Below are 18,432 nucleotides of genomic sequence, written 5' to 3' on the forward strand. Positions count from 1 at the left end.
TTCACAGGACAAAGATTCTCAACGTCAAGCGGCGTCCTGCATCATCAGCAAGCTAACGCTGCTCGAGAGTCCCATGCTCACATTCTATCAGAGCGAACGCTGACAGCCAGATCGAGCCGCAGCTGTCTCTCGCTTCGCGGTTGCTGCGTCGTTGCTCTGACTGAACTCACGGATGAAAAACGTATAACGGCAAAAATTTCTTACACCATGCAACCAAAAATGCCACAACGATGCAAAGATTCCCAAAATTAAAGTTCAAAAATGCGAACCTAACAGTTGACACATAATTCGAAAGTGGTTGGTAAAACAGAATATATATATATATATATATATATATATGTTTATTTATTTATTTATTTATTTATTTATTTACTTGTGAACATCCTGCACAAAAAGAGTATTCGCCATTAATTCTTCATTTCAAATTATTATGTGGGTTACACGGCGTAAAATATATCTTCAGACCTGCCCCGTTTTGGGTCACTTCTGGAAAGTGCAACTTTGGAAGTCCAAAAGCTGGCCTTCACGGAGCTGTCCTGGTCACAGAGTATACGCTATGTGTTCTTGATGCCAATCGTGTCTCCGGTTATGGTCACGTGACAACAGTCTCAAAGCAGGTGATAACGCTGAACACGGCACCACCTGCCTTAAGCCCAAGGCCTCATATACCATCCACTGCACTATCAACCTTGGGTCGAACTGTCAACAGGATATAAGTGACACATTCTCTCGTTGTGTTCCTTGTTGGTATGGCCCAGAAGATTAGTCTTTGTGATCGCACCCTCGTTTTGGCCTTGAAGAAGCTCTGCTTTTCAACTTCTCTGTTTTCTCTGTCTCCCTAAGCTGAAACCCTTGTAGAAGGTGCGCACTCGGCGGACCAATCAACCGTGGACTTTTCATCGCTTGACAACACTCTCTGTGCGTATGTAACGGAAGGAGCGTGATCACGTTTTTTGAAGGATGACGGATGAGCCCTTGCCAATCCCGGAATGCCTGCTTGCGGGCCTAGGGTGCCTACATGTTTCCGCTCCGCTTTAGGGTGGCACCAACTTCTTGTTACCCTTTCCCAGATCCCCTCCCACCGCCATTTTTTCCCACTTCTTAGTTTTGCTAAACGTACACAACGTTGAGTTTCTGTAGTCTCGACACACTGACAACTCTGTGAGGCCACTTCTGTTTAAGTTCATAAGAGAAGTCGGAAACTCAGCGGGATGGCGGTCGTGGTGGCAGTCGCTCTCTTATTTATTTAAGTCGCTCTCTTTATTCGGGTGTTTAATATTTCGTAGTTGCGAGCAGGAAGTGTGCGTTGCTTTTATCGAAAAGCGAGTTCCCGCGACAAAATGGAACGCCACAAACCGCCATTGAAAGCCGAAACCTCGCCGTCGGAACGAGAGCGGTGAGCATTCCCTAGCCCTAACGAGGACTAGCGGCGTAGTCCGAGCGCACGACCCGCGGGTGTGACAAAATGGTCGACGAAAACAGCGGAGGTTGCCATGGTAACGAGGTAGGCAACACTGGTTTGTCGGCAGCAGGTACCACAAACGTTGTCGCCATCCTAAACAGCGGAGCGGCGGAAACATGCAGGCACCCTATGCGGACCTAGTTTCGCGTGCCGTGCAGCCCGCGGGGCTGCTGTGGATTTCGCGTGTATGGTAAATGGTATCTCGATCGAAAAGTTCTACCCGTAAGTCGGCAACAAGCGATTTCTTCAAAGAAGCCCAAGACACTCTTGTGATGCGCTCAGTGTTTGCTTTGCCAAATGACAGCTTGTGCTACATCGTTGTGAATCTTTACGGATCCCTTCCTTCTCGGTTTTGTGTTTGAGTGGTTGTTCTGCAGTCCCCGTGTCGACATATATCTCGGATTACATCTTTCAAGTCCGGTATTTTCAACCTAAGTGCGCTGCAACCTACTCGGCGACAATTGACCGTTCTGTAGTGTCTATCTCCTTGCAGTGCCTATCTTCTGACAGCTGGGAGAATAATTTCTCCGAAATTCTACCACAGTCCCCTGCCATTAGCTGTCTGAAATCAAGTGAAAATTGCAGTTAGAATACTGACTTTCTTATTCTCCCTGCGTTTTGTGAAAGCACGTTTCATGGACACCTTTTTGGTGGATACACGTTTCCTGGACACACGTTTAGTCGACACTAACGGTTCGTCGACACTCGTTACGCGAATTGCACGCTGCAGAGACATTTCGTCGCGCCTGTATTCCTGAGGCGCGTGCTCACCGACCCAGCCCACCCGTTCACGCCACTTCTTGGCGAGTCTGCAGCAACCCATTACAAAAAACAAAAAAAAAAACATATTTTGGATTGTTTATAAACATCACGTGTTGATGAAACGATCTGTCGATGAAACGTCGTTCGATGAACTGATTGCAGCGCCAATAAGTGGCTACTGGCAGTAGAATTTTGGGCGGGGGGGGGGGGGGGATTTGACCGGCTGCCGGGAGAGTAGACACTACCCAAGAATGGCCTTTGAATCTCGTTTGCTTTGCAATATTCTCAGTTGTATAATAGCCTCAGTGGTACCTCTTCACATATTACAAATTGCTTAGTTTGTGCTTGTCTACAGAATCGGCTGTGTGTAGTAACCTACTAGGAGGTTCGAAAACAATTCCTAGTTTCTGTCTGCCTGTGCTTCTGCAAACACATGGGTGAGTGCATTTGTTTTTAGAGCGCAGCTCTTAGGGGCCCGTTTCCGGCTTGAGCGGCGTCGCCGTCGCCGTCGCCGTCGCCGTCGCCGTCGGCGTAACCGCGCGGTGCATCATGGGAAATGTCCCATAATGCACCGCGCGAGCCCCCCACCGGGGTCACGTGACTTCGTGGGGGGGCACGTGACCCCCCCCCCGAGGTCACGTGACCCCCCGAAGTCACGTGACTCCCCTGAGGTCACGTGACCCCCTCCTCGAGGTCACGTGACTCCCCTGAGGTCACGTGACCCCCTCCTCGAGGTCACGTGACCCCCCGAGGTCACGTGACCCCCGGCGATGTCGCGTGACCCCCCGATGACGTCATCGACACTGATGACGTCACCGGCATCAACATCGTCATTGTCATCATCACTGCTGACGTCAACATCAGTGATGATGACGATGACGATGCGGATGCCGATGTGGATGCCGGTGACGTCATCAGTGATGATGACGATGACGATGTGGATGCCGGTGACGTCATCAGTGATGATGACGATGACGATGTGGATGCCGGTGACGTCATCAGTAATGATGACGATGACGATGCGGATGCCGGTGACGTCATCAGTGATGATGACGATGACGATGTGGATGCCGGTGACGTCATCAGTGATGATGACGATGACGATGTGGATGCCGGTGACGTCATCAGTGATGATGACGATGACGCTGTGGATGCCGGTGACGTTACCGACATCCGCATCGTCATCGTCATCATCACTGATGACGTCATCAGTGACGTCACTGATGTCGTCACCGGCATCCGCATCGTCATCGTCATCATCACTGATGACGTCGTCAGCGACGTCACTGATGACGTCATCGGTACCCGCATCGTCATCGTCACTGACGACATCATCAGTGACGTCAGTGATGACATCATCGGCATTGGGGGTCACGTGACCCCCAAGGTCACGTGACCCCCCCCCCCTGGTTAGTCTAACCCCCCCCCCCCCCCCCCAGCGCCCTTCCGTCCTCCTCCTCAATAGCTGCGCTCCAATTCGGCGTTACAGGGAGTTGTAAGCGGCTTTCATTTTAGAGCGCAGCTCTTAGGGGCCCGTTTCCGGCTTGAGCGGCGTCGCCGTCGCCGTCGCCGTCGGCGTAACCGCGCGGTGCATCATGGGAAATGTCCCATAATGCACTGCGCGAGCCCCCCACCGGGGTCATGTGACCTCATGGGGGTCACGTGACCCCCCGAAGTCACGTGACTCCCTTGAGGTCGCGTGACCCCCTCCTCGACGTCACGTGACCCCCCGAGGTCACGTGACCCCCGCCGATGTCGCGTGACCCCCCGATGACGTCATCGTCACTGATGACGTCACCGGCATCCACATCGTCATCGTCATCATCACTGATGACGTCATCGGCATCCACATCGTCATCGTCATCATCACTGATGACGTCACCGGCATCCACATCGTCATCGTCATCATCACTGATGACGTCACCGGCATCCGCATCGTCATCGTCATCCTCACTGATGACGTCACCGGCATCCACATCGTCATCGTCATCATCACTGATGACGTCACCGGCATCCACATCGTCATCGTCATCATCACTGATGACGTCACCGGCATCCACATCGTCATCGTCATCATCACTGATGACGTTACCGGCATCCATATTGTCATCGTCATCATCACTGATGACGTCACCGGCATCCACATCGTCATCATCACTGATGACGTCACCGGCATCCACATCGTCATCGTCATCATCACTGATGACGTCACCGGCATCCACATCGTCATCGTCATCATCACTGATGACGTCACCGGCATCCGCATCGTCATCGTCATCATCACTGATGACGTTACCGACATCCGCATCGTCATCGTCCATCACTGATGACGTTATCAGTGGCGTCACTGATGTCGTCACCGGCATCCGCATCGTCATCGTCATCATCACTGATGACGTCATCAGCGACGTCACTGATGACGTCACCGACAATCGCATCGTCATCGTCACTGGTGAAGTCATCAGTGACGTCACTAATGACGTCATCGGTACCCGCATCGTCATCGTCACTGATGACGTCATCAGTGACGTCAGTGATGACATCATCGGCATTGGGGGTCACGTGACCCCCAAGGTCACGTGACCCCCCCCCCCTGGTTAGTTTAACCCCCCCCCGTGCCCTTCCCTCCTCCTCAAGAGCTGCGCTCCAATTCGGCGTTACAGTAGTTGTAAGCGGCTTTCATTTTTTTGTTGTAATTTTTTTTGTTGAAGCGTTAGCTCTTTTCTTAATTGGGTTATGAAGTTCGACACGTATTACAAGGTTTTTTAAAGATGTGCAGCGACAACAAATAACTTGTTTCGCATTTCATACGATTGCGGTAAAAAAAAAGACTACAGGAAGGTATAGCACGATGGTAAAGAGACCCATAAGACGAGGTATAAAAGAAGCTATAGCAAACCGTACAAAGAGCTATAGGCGGCTAAAGGAACAATAGAAAAACTATAGGCTGCGATGGCACACTGTCTAAAAATATCCATAGAGTAAGCAATAGAGATCTCTATAGCAGACCATACAAGATGCTATAGGCGGCTAAAGGACCCATAGTAAATGGTACAGGCAGCTTTATCACGATGGGTATAAAGAACCATAGGACGAACTATAAAATGAGCTATAGCGGACCATACAAAGAGCAACAGGCGGCTAAAGAAACCGCAAAAAAGGCCGTAGGCAGCTGTAGCACGGTTTATAAAAAGATCCATAGAGTAGGCCATAGAGATCTTTATAGCTGACCATACAATAAGCTATAGACAGCCAAAGGATCCAAAAGAAAAGCCATAGGCGGCTATAGCATATCCCTTCTAAAGACATCCACTGACTAAACCATACAAAATTCGATAAAGAAATTTTCATTGAAAAAGCTATAGACAACCATAGGGGAGACCATAGGAAAAGCTATAGACAGCCATAGGAGCGGCTATAGCTAATTGGGCCAATTGTCTATAGCCGGCCATACAAATGATTTTCAATAGCCGGCCATACAAAAGGTTTTCTATAGCCGACCATAGACCATTTTCGTATGGGTTGAAAGTAGCGTGTATTGTTTACGTAATTAAGGTCATGCTAATCCTGCCGAATAATTCAAACCATTATCAAGCTCTTTATGCTCTCTGTTTGTTACTTCTTTTTGGCACTTATAATTTTTAAGTATTTATGAATATTCAAGTAAGACCTGTTGATGGACATTCAACGGACACAAACCCACCGAAATATTTTGGATAACCGATTCTTCAGTCTGTATTAAGGCTCGGCAAGAGCTCCTCCAATAAAATCTATGCTCCATGATAATTCCAGGAAACTACTTGACACTCCTCTCTTTAACTGAAACTTTCGGACTTATGAAAGCCTAAACTGGTATTATTCTACATAGATTTCAAACATTAAGAGCCTGCCCAGAATTCATTTCGAAATTTTTCTTAGTCAGAAGCCACGTCTACCTATCTCTAACACGGTACCAGCAATACTCTATTTCAAATAATTTTGGTAGAGTTTCGGTCTCTTCAAAATACATTTTATCTGGAACATTTCGTACTCTATCTTAATCATCTTAATTACTATATTCTTACTCCTCTACTCCTATTTCCAAATACATTTGATTACTTGTGTTCTAGAAATATTGCATATTATATGTAATATAACACGCGATCACCCTTGTTGTCTTCTCCTTAGAAGTCTGAATGTGATACCTCTATGTAATTTGTACGAACTTGGTTTATATATGTTATATATCAGAAGCAAAAGTAATTTGTAGTCTTTTTGATTTTGCGTTTCTTACGACGAAATTGTCAACATAACCTACTTCAAGGAGTGGAAGAACCTGGGTGGGTTGGTTAGAGAACATCATAACCTAAACCCTGACAAAAGTAGAAATAAAATACCGGACAATACGACGGAATATTTAAAACGTAACTGGGTTTATTCGAAAGACAATATCAATTTATAGCCGTCCACAGACGCAGGAAAGATGGAAATCAAAAAGTCAGGCCGCCGCACAGGTGGCGGAACTGTGCCAGAAAGACTGACCTACACCCAGATACCATGGCACCAGCAGGCACCCGCCGTCAAGCTGCCCGACATAACAATCCCCACTTAGGCTATGTGAACCGACAGAAAGACTGCTCCACAGACTTGTGCCTATCTCAATTAGTCTACTCAGGATACTGTATTTCAATCACCTTTGATAGTGATTCGGTATCTCGGAAATGCATTTGGTCGGGGGTACTTGCTACACTATCTTAATTACACTTCGCAGTAACTTGTATCCACTATTTTAAATATATGTGAACTTTGAAAATATTTGTCGCGAGAATGTTATGCGGAAATAGCAACCGGGACAGCGTAGCCCAAATTCAACACATTGAAAACATAGTGCGAAGACGATCGCACACTGAACAAGTAACAAGCCAGGGCCAAATACTGTGGGTCGCCTATCAATACCGCTCGATCAGGCCGAGTTCTACTCGCTCCGAGGAAGTCACACGGGCAGCGCTATCATGGAGGAATACTTAATCGATACTCAAATGTGTGAGTCGGGTGCTGCGGAGGGCCAAGGCGGCCTTGTGGTCCGGGTCTTTTCTGGGCTTGCTGAGCACCGTCTCTTCCGTTCGTCAATGCCCTTGGAACTGCCTGTGTTCTCTCTCTGCCCCGAGCCTCCTTTCTCTTCCTCGCTCATGGCGCCGTCCCTCCACGTGCATCGCGGCTCACTGTCCCCCACAAGATGCAGACTCGAAATGCTCACAAATGAGCATATCAAAGGAAATGACGAGAGGAGAGAAAAAAAACTATACAATGTTTTTTTTTGTTTTTTTTTAATTCTAGGTTTGACCGCACGGCAGGAACCGGTCTAGCCTGACGCTCTCCTGAGGACAGAGGTTCCACCAAGGAGGTAAACAAGCTAGGAACAGGATAACCTCTCAAAATGCAGACGAATAACCCTCCCGAAGTTGCATGCCTCTCTAAATGGGCTCCTGCAGCTCAGTACGTAAAAAATCATAAAGATATCTACAACCGCAATGGAGACTGCAGTGATTCTCTGTGTCTCCTGTGCTTTTTCTTTTAAGTTTAGTCATTTCTGAATGCACCTCTTGACGTACCCCTCTTGAAGAAAGCGCAGCAAGTGCCATGCCTATAATACATTGTTATTCAGTGAATATTTTACGTATCTAAATTTTATTTCACGTTAACTTCGGATATGGCGACTTCGGCGCTTAGGAAAACAGTGACTCCAACAAAATAATTTGATAGCCTAGTCGGTTAAGCATAGTACATAAAATTAGCGCAAAGGCCGAACACAGAAATAATGAATAGACAGGACAGAGCGCTTCAAGGGGTACATTATAAATTCACAAGAAAGTGTGGATTTCAGCGTTGACACTATAGACAGAGTAACCTCTTTCGGCTCATATATCTCAAACATTTCATCTTGTAGCATGCACCAGTGATGCTACTCCTCGTAATGGGGCTGCAATGCGTAACATAGCACTGCGATTTTATTATGTTAGTTTCTTTTTTTTTTTTGCAGATAAAAAATTGTAAATGAACTGAAGTTGGGAATGCAAATTACGCAATGCTGAAATATCTTCGAAAGTTATAGATTTATTTTTCTAAGTATTTTTATAGTCTACTCGGGTCAGTCTGCACGGAAAGTATATTGAGTAGCACTCTTAATACCTTTTTAAAGCCTTTCTGTGGTAACCTATCTTAAATACTTTAGTCGAGTATTTCGTCCAACACTGCACCACCCACCCTCGACAACAAAAGAAAAACCTTGCAACCGAAGGACATTTCTCACGCGTTCCTTCAAAGCTATAGGCGGCTAGCGCACACCATTTCTGTGGTCATGCTCAAGCTTGCCTTTAAGGTTCTTTTGAAATAATCGCTTTCTTTGCGCAAGATTGAAGCACATTTCCAGAACGGCGAGCGCGCCTTACACTCAACAATATATTGGATAGTACAGACGACAGAAAAACATTTTTCACGTTTCTTTTATGTTCCAAGAGGCGGTCATTTAGAGAATAACCCACTGGCCCACACAGCAGAACCCACAATCAAACGAACTTATGTAGACAACATGTTTGACTCGACCAATTTCAAAAATTCCTGTTTTTTTTTTTTTTTTTTTAAACAGACCATTTCTCGCTCAAACGCGAACGGTGTAAGAATACCGAAGCGAAAATCCGTCCAAAAAAAATTAAAGACGGTTACAAAACTCTGTAATACGAAATTAGAGCGCTGCTCTTGAGGTATTTCGATTTTGCAATATACCTTGCTAAACACTTTGAAAAGGAAATATATACATGTACAAACATAGATGACTCTCCTCGCCTACTGGTTCTGCAACCTCCTCCTCTTCCGTGTCCTCTTACCCCTTCGTGCCCACCTTCTCCGTATCCTCCCATCCTCGTCCTCCGTATCTTCCCTTCCTCGTCCTCCGTACTCTCCCGTCTTCCTCCTCCTACCCTGCCACCCTGCTCCTCCTTACCTTTCCCTCGACCTCCGTACCCTTCCCTCATCCTCCTCCATACCCTCCCCCCTCCCACAGTTTCCCCGCTAAATTTTGCTGGGAAATTGAAGCCACGTGATCTCCACACCAACTCAGCTCCCCCGCTTCGTTTAGCGGCAAAATGACGTCACATGACTTCGTGTCACATCACCTATGAACAAATTCAGTTTCTCTGCTAGATTTAAGGGGGAAACTAAATTGGTGTTGAAGGAATGTGACGTCAGTGTTACCGCTAAATTTAAAAGGGAAGCTGAATTCGCAGTGTTGCAATTTGGGACGTCACAGACCTACACACCAATTCCGTTTTTTCGCTGAATTTAACGGAAATTTATTTAGTGTATTGATCTTTGACGTCATCCAAAAATAAATTCAGCGGCAGGATGAGAGGAGGAGGGAGACCATACCCTCCCCTCCATACCCTCGCTTCTTCCTCCTCAAGAGCTGCGCTCTAGTTTGCAATTGCAGATATTTGGAATCGTCTTTCATTTTCTTCATAAAAGATAGATTGTTGCATGCACCACATTAATCCCACTCATTGCACTAGGACTGAAAAAATAGCACTGCGATTTTGTTTTGTTTGTCTCTGTTGCTAGCATTTGAAGACCTTGGAAAGCTAAATTTCCGCTGCAGTAGTCAAACCTTTTTCACTGAGGTCGGTACAAATTATGCGATGCGGAAGTACCTTCGAAAGGATTTCAATACCATATCTAGATGTCTCTACTCTATTCAGTATTATGCGCGGTGAAAAGAACTTTACTAGTACTCAAATAAATTTGCGAATCAAGAGTCCCTTATATTAAATACTCGTGTGGATTAGAGTGCCCAAGCTGATGTGATAAAGCTGGGCATTTCCTACGCACGCCATCAATGAAGCGCCACAATATCGCCTACATCTATTGAATACGCATTAGAAAATAATCACAAACTACTGCAAAATATGACGCAATGAAATCACACCGTAAAATTGAAATCACGTAGGCAGTTTTTTTTTTTTTTGCTTTTTAGTTTATGGCCAACAGGATACTAAAGGCGCCACCCAGAGGCTAGATATGTAAGAAACAAAGAAGGTCCTAACATGCAATTTTGTTTTTCTTATTAAAATACCAATTAGATCTCTTGAATACACTTTTATCGTTGCAGCCACAAAACACAATGAAAAATATATCCTGATTTCTAGGAAAGTCGATAGGATTAAAAGCTGGTGAAAACTGCCTTATGTTAGCAGCTCGCTTTATTTTTTACAATATATTGTTTTAAAAACTACAAGCTTGAGTGAAAAAAAGTTTGGGTACGAACCAAATCATCGGATAAAAAGAAAATTATGTTTGGTGGTGGCGATCTGCAGGAGGTGGGCACTGATGCTTGAACAAGGATGACGGCGAGCACTCTGAAAGAGATCCAGCATAAGGCGTTATGATTGAGAAGCGAATATTAAAGAAACTGTGTACGCATCTCCAACTCACATATCACGCAGTGCAACGAAAGAAGCGCTCACTTTAAGTATCTAGACCCATTGAGTTTCGTTTTAATACTTTGCTGTCTGATAGCTTTCATATCCTCTCGATCTTTTCATTTCAGCGGCGTAATTTTATAGGCGATTCAGGTTAACCAAATGGGTAGTAGATATTATTCTAAAGTTAATAAAATAAAATAAAAACTTCCCGACATTTTAAAGTTTCAATCACAGTTACTCCTAGACGAGGGCTCTCCAAACCTACTCCCGCGGGCAGCCACGGAAGTCTTCCGACGGGCCCGCGCCTGACCACCGTATTTTCAATGAAGCCCAACCCGCAACCTTAAGCTTCGCTAGCGGCGCAAAAATAAAGGCCCGTTTACACTCTTGCGACCGAGTGCGACCGAGTACGACTGAGAGAGACGAGTTCTCTTAAAACTTGTTAAATGTTTTTAAAATAAGGGAACAAACTGGCATTGTGGCGCCATCTATGCGGTGACCCTGGAACTGCATTTCACAAGAGCGAAGGTTTTGCGGGATTTCCGAGGTCAAATGTGCGTAATACCCATAGAAAGGCTCGTTTATAACATTGACAAAAGTTTTTCGAGCCAAGAAAGAAAGGATAATGCGCGAGAAATTAAAAAAAGTATGCCGGACCGCCGAGTTTACACTGCTGCCCTATAGATGGCACCAGTGTGTTTTCTGGTTTAAGAAGTTGTAAGGAACCTAGGTTTAAGAGATCGCAAGAGTGTGAACGGGCCTTAATTGTGTGCAAAGGAAGGTCGCCGGAACGCGTTCCGAATACGCAAGTTAATGGCGAATTTGGGTGGTCGCTTTTCTCCTCTGACCTTGATTCATCAGAGCGCGCCCTCCACGCCGCCACGGCTTCTAAGGATCAATTTCAGCCATTCACAACTGCTAGGCTCGGACCGCTTTGGCATTCCCGGACCAGTCAAGGAAGTAAAACGTCTTTTGCATTGGTAATAAATAAAAAAACAAGTATTTTAGAGCGTACGACGGACGATTGATCAAAATAATGCTCGCAACGTATTGAAAAAAAAACATTTAGCTGCGTACGCATAGATCTTCGCTGAACGCAACAAAGGCCAATGTTTGGAAATAGTTGGCAACTAATGACGTTTTCGACAGTGAACGTGATGCGATAGTGGTCATGCGTATGGCAGAACAAGCAAGTATAAAATGGTTAATAAACTCCATTTTGCTCTCGGCGGAATGTTGTGCAAGCATCACCTTTGCGGCTTAGCCGCCTTAAGATAAACGATCTCGTAAAAGCACTGGGTACACTTCCCACGTCGAGGTTTCCCGTCACATTCCCATGTGGATGTCGTTCCGTTCGTTGTAACCCTCGCAACGTCGAACGCACAATCATTTTGTAGAACCAGATATCCATCGCCGTCACGCCGTACCCCGCAGAACACAGCAGACCATGGATGAAGAAAGAATAAAACAATTAAAACAGGGACAACACAACCACATCTTTCAACTAGCAACGTCTGTTGCTAGTTGAAAGATGTGGTTGCGTTGTCCCTGTTTTAATTGTTTTATTCTTTCTTCATCCATGACTTAAACCAACACGCTCCTCTCCCAAGCACAGCAGACCACTCCCGCCGCCATCGTCAACCAAAGCACGTGTTCCCTGTCCACGTACCACGAGACGGCTCGAGACAGAGTGCTAGGAGCGCTAGGAGGGAGGGGAGCGATCGGGAAGAGCCAGCCGATGAGACCACCGCACCTCCTCTCCACAACCTGATCTCGAGCGCCCTGGAAATAGCGCTCGAAACCGCCCAGAAGGAACCCCGCGAATGCCCCGTAAGATACCAGAAAGAACGAGATAAACTGCATTTTAACGCGAGTCATCTCGCCATACTGTCATGAATAAACGACTAAACTTAATCATTAAACAACTAAAATGAATGTTTAATGCCGTGAACTCTTGCCAAGACACATAAAGTAAAACAAAAGCATTAAGCTGCAAAGGAACGACGACTGACTCAAGCAGCAATGCAAGCTGCTTCTGTAAGCCCTAGGGTATCTAGAAGTTTCCAAGCTCGAACAAACAACGAGATCATCCAGTCATCTGGAGCATTCTAGTGATGCAAACAAAATGCTCTTCCGACCAGATAATATTCGCATATCGTTTTGTTGTGTGCATTTACGGCGCCTGCTCCTCCGCCGGACGACGTATACGTATTCAAAACTGTACGGTTCCCGCGACTGCAAGTCCGTCCCACCTATTTACCCCGGAGTACCGAGAATCTAGCAGTTCGTGATCACGCCATCCGGAGACAACACCCGCATGCTGAAGACTCTGAGGCAAGAGAGTTTGGTGATGGAAGTCAAAGCAGCACCGCACATTGAGCCGCCGCTAACTCCGCCCGGTGTTACCGCTGCGGGCGAAGCTAGGGACTCGACATCCACAGCTTTCCGAAAACCCGAAATCGGAGGGGACCGGATGGCCTGAGGCAGCATAGCCCCAGGCTCCCCGGAAGCGACGAGCAGCGTGGGAGCCTATGGTCTGACAGTACGCGTTAGTGATTTTCTGCAAGGCTGCCATGAACATAAAGGAAAAATTTCGAGCTTCATAAGCAAGTAAGGAGAATTTGAGCATTTTATGCAACACAAGCACGAATTATACTTTACGAGAAAGACTTTCAAGAACTTTGATTAAACGCGCTTGACGCTTTTAAGCAAGAACAGAGCCATGAAAGGAAGCAGCACTGCGGGGCCAACGCTATAAGTGAGGCGGCATGCGAACCAGGAACCGCCTCTCAAGAAAAAGCGGAGATGATGGAAGTCTTCGAAATCGCTGGAACTTCAGAAATATGTCATGTCTCGTACAAGAAGAAACAAGTCAAACAATCGGCGACTGGACACATGGCAGAGCGTCAACAGTAACAGAGAGCTTGAATTGAAACCACTACTGGCGTGAGCAGCAAGACAAAAGCACAGAAACCTCGAGACAGTTAGAACGGGAACGGTGGGGCGGCGCTTCCAGCTGGATGGAGTCCTAGAAAACAGCCGGTCGTCTTTTGGCCAACATGTAGAAGAAACGAAAAGGATTTCACCGCCAGGCAGATCAAGGTGGCTGCCGCCAAAGCCGGTGTGGCCCACCCGAAAAACATAGCGGTCGTGTTCAACATGAAGACAAACACCATCGCTGCACTCACATCAGATCCTGCTGCAGTCGAAACGCTCATGCGAGTCACCAACGTCCATACACCAGACGGACCCATGGAATATCAGGCCGCGAAGGAGCAGGACTCAAACCAGTGCCATGGCGTTGCTTATTTTAAGCTCGACCCATTTGAAACCGATGGAAAAATCGTGAAATGTCTTACCTCTGGGACCCACAATTTCCTCAACGCTCGCATCATCCGCCCTAATAAAAGGACAGTTCTGATCACATTTGAGGGCACAACGAGGCCAAGGTACGTACGCGGGTGCATGCTGACATGCAAGGTGCACGATTACCGCCCTAACCTATGACATTCTTTAAATGACATCGCATCGGACACCGCGCCAACATGTACCCCAGCGAGAAGAGCTGAAGCGGGATCTGTGGCCACGAACACGAAGAGGACGAAGAATGCACCAGGCGACAAAGTACAGGAATTGTGGTGGAAAACACCCAGCCATCGACAGAAAACGTCCAAAAATAGCAATTCCACCCCCGACGAAAAAGAGCTCACCACCGAAGACGGGCAACAAGAAACAGCTCAGTGGAAGGGACGACAAACAGGCATGAACAAGGCTGTCTCAGGAGGAAAAGGAAGAGAAACAAGCAACCGGCAATGGTTCCTGCGTAGACATAGGGGCCGGAAAACACCATGGCGTGCTTACCCTGGAGAAACCCGTCATGCTGAGAATCCATCCAGCATTAGAAGCAAGATTTCCAACCAGTGAGCCCGGAATCCGCCAAATTAAAGCAATGCGTCACGAGCGCATCGAGAGTGTTAACTCCCTGGCCGAGACCGTCCTAACTCACTCTGCAGGGTGCTAGTCAGAAAAAAAGTAAACAAGAGAACAGCCTCAAACCGGGTCCTATAATTGAATTTTGTGGGACTAAGAGGAAAACAGCGGAAATCAAACATAGGTATGAACGTCTCTAAGAGAACACTACCAGCCGAACGCAGCTAACGGAGTTCCCCGTTGGGCCGAAAGTTGGCGCGCGTCGCTGGCTTCTCTCTCGTAGGTCCATCCAAAGAGCAGAGATTCGTTGGTCTACCTAATCGACTCCCACCAGACTGTTATGCTTATATTCGCCGCTGTGATTTTGAGCGCTGGCGACATGTATATGATTTTCGCTACCAAAACCGCAGCACTCTGTGCCCTTCCGACCAATTCGCAGTAAGGGCGAAAGCAAACGACCGTTTTTGTCTTTTTTTTTGTGTGTTGAATGCCTCATGACGGCGTATTACGGAGTCTACAGAGCGGCGAAGTCGTGTAACAATTTTTCAGAAGAACTCGGGAGTGCTCATTCTGCCGGCTTCCAACAGATGGCAGGTGAACCTGTATATCAAAAGTTTTGTCAGCGTTCCAAACTGGAAGCATTAAAATATATGATCTTCCTCAATGTTTCCATTAGAGCATGGAAATGGATTGTGTATGCAAATCGCCAGTACTTTGGAAGCCTGCCCGGCCTGCCATCGGGCAAGCTTCGTCAGCGTCGTTGGCGCAGCGTGAACTTCGGCGCTACCGCGTTTGCAAGCTATAGGAAGATTCGTTTGCGGGAAAACGCATGCTCCACCGTTTGTGTTACGAATCCGCTGCTCCAAGGACTGGTTCCTCCAGGTGAGTTTCTGTCAGAGCAATCTTTAGTTAATTTGACTGCTTCGTATTTATATCTTAAGATAGAGTACGAAAATTCACCCACAGTCAAAAAACATGGTCACTCCAAAACACTAGTTGTTGTTTTTATTTTCCTTTGCGTTGCCAACTAGCGAGTTTGTTTATGGTTTATGCATCGTTTATTCGTATGCAGCTCGCCTTCAAGCCTTTCGCTTTTTTTTGGTGTTGATTTGTTTGATTTGTTTGTTTGGCTATTCAGAATGTTTGTTTGGGGGGGTTGTTTATAGAGCCATTTAGATAATTTGATGATAAATGATGTTCTGTTAGTTTAATTAATTTCGTTTTACATATCTGACAACGTTTACTGCTGTTACTGCCTACTACAGTTCTTGGTTTCTCTTGGAGGGCGGTGGACTGCCAACGGAGTTTGTAAATACGTGTTTGAAATACCGCAATTCATTTGAATGGTGTTCAATAGAAAATACATTTCAATGAACGTGCTGTTTTTTTTATTAAACTGCGGCTCGCGTGTTAAACCGCGAGCCGCAGTTTAACACGCGAAGAGCCGCATGCGGCTCGCGAGCCGCAGCTTGGCCACCCCCGATCTAGCAGGTGGAAAATTATGGAACGGATGGTGCTTACCAGAATCAACTGGCAGCTGGAGGACAATTAAGCAAACAAGTCGCCTGAGCTTTTTACATTCCAGATTGCTTCCGTCCCGGCCTCAGCACTAAGGACACCAACGCTTTCATCCACAAGGACATGCTTTCCAGACAACCCTCCTACACCGTACCATAAACACTCATAAAATAGACGCCAAAACGGCCTTCGATTCCGTTCCCCACTGGTCCGTAATTTAAGGTGCAATCAACAGAGGCCTCCGAGGAAGTTGTTCCCGCTTCATCAGATCCTACATGAACGACCGAACCTTCTCGATCCGAGTGGGAACCACAGAGGGCGCCAGACGAAGCCTCACCAGAGGAGTGCCGCAGGTGGCAGTAATATCACGGACACTCTTTAAGACGGCAATGGCGGGCCTCACCTTTAAACCCGACAAGCAGAAGTACCTCGGTTGCAGCATCTACGCGGACGACATCTCACTGTGGTCCACGAGGTGCACAGTGGAAGAACAACTGGCAAGAAACGGACTGTATACAATTTACAATGTTTTGGAAGGCATCAACATAAAAACGTCTGCGCAAAAAAAAAAAATTACACAATGATTGTCCATATAAAAAAAAGAGCGAAGTGCGACACCATGCGACTAGAGGTAGCAAGGAACACTATCCAGAGGACGTCGGAAGTAAAAATTCTGACTTGGTTTTCCAAGAAGATGGCAGGGCCAGGAAGTGGTACGAGACAACAAGGAAATCCTGGAAGAGCACCATCAACACCATGGGCATGGTCACAAACAAGCCCGGAGGGGCCCAGGAGCAAGTCCCCTTGAAACTGGTAGGGGCGCTACTGGTGTCCAAAACTATATGGCTCGAATCGCCTTCTATTTTCTAGAGCACAAGTGTAGGCGAGATTGGCTCAACAACAGCGTCATAACCGTGTTCTACAAGTGTACCAAGGTGGACAATCTAGAAGTAATTGCCGGCATTAACAAACTTAAGAAAATAGCTGCAGAGCTCAAGCAGAGTTAACTTTTAACCTACATTCCGCAAAACATGGGAAAACAACACACTAAACAGTGGGACACTAGCGAAAGAAGTCACGCCATAGAAGGGTAGTCGGAGGAACACTCCGGCGAGGCAGGGTTGGGCAGAAATACTCAAAAATGTATTTGGAAATACAAATACTGGGATACATAAAAATAGTACCTAAAATACTGATACTAAAGTACATCTGTAAAAATGTATCGCGATACGTGTCGGAAATACATTTCAAATAGAGGCAAACGTATTTGGAAATACAAAATACAGAAATACATTTTAGCAAGGGCAGAAATACAAATACATAAATACTAATACTGCAATACATTTTTCAAATTTGTTTGAGACGCCAAATGAGATGAAGCTTGAAGTTGGAAGTGGAAGTTTTTTTTATCCTGAAATGACTTTCCCGTTGGCTTGGCACTTTGCCTTGAAGGTAGTGATTTCGGACGACGAGGAGTCTTCAAAGGCTCAAAAAAAACGTTCCACCAAGGACTGATCTCTGTCCCTTACCTGACATCCTGTCTGTCTGATGAGGGATGCGAAAAGACTTCGACATCTAAATAAATTCTATGTCCTCCTAAATCCTATCAAAGCGTCACTTCTCTCCTGTCCAATAAGGACGTCCCTGTCAACATTTATCACATGACGTCACGGTGGAATGAATTGGTATTCTTTATCTGTAGGTGTGGTCTTGAACATAAAACTTTACCACGCTGCTGTATGAAAGCACAATACGTAGTTTCGTTGTTGGTTACCTCGTTGAAGATCGTGCAGGCAGAATAGTGGACCACCTGAAGCATCCTGGAACACATGTCTTATGTTCTGTTACGGTTGAAAAAGCGATGCGAGGGTATCCCCGTTGTGAAGGTCCTTCCTGCCGACCCTCCGCCACAGACGCATGGATTGCAGTCCTCAAGTTTCGTATTGCATATTCCAAATAGAGACTTCGTGCTGATCTGATATTCCCGGCACAGGTGCGAGCTCAACGAGAAACAGCGCGCTCGAGACGAGTCGCAGGTGTACGAAGTCTGGGTCGGCACAGCGAGGCCACGTCTGACCTCCTTCCTGGGTTTCGGATCACCAGAGCAGCGGGTTACTTTCACGTCGGCTGATGACGTACCCTTGAGCCGTGCAATATTACGGGCGGAGCCACAGCTGCATTCAAATATCTGCTGAACTTCACTGCGTGAGTCATCTTACTATTTCAAGTCAACCACCACCAGGCTCGTGCTGCAACGGACTGTGACTTAGCTTTGCCGGCTGGGTGTACTGTGTAGGCTAAGGCAAG

This window comes from Ixodes scapularis, unplaced genomic scaffold (assembly GCF_016920785.2).
Source record: "Ixodes scapularis isolate PalLabHiFi unplaced genomic scaffold, ASM1692078v2 PGA_scaffold3__209_contigs__length_174095766, whole genome shotgun sequence".
NCBI lineage: Eukaryota > Metazoa > Arthropoda > Arachnida > Ixodida > Ixodidae > Ixodes > Ixodes scapularis.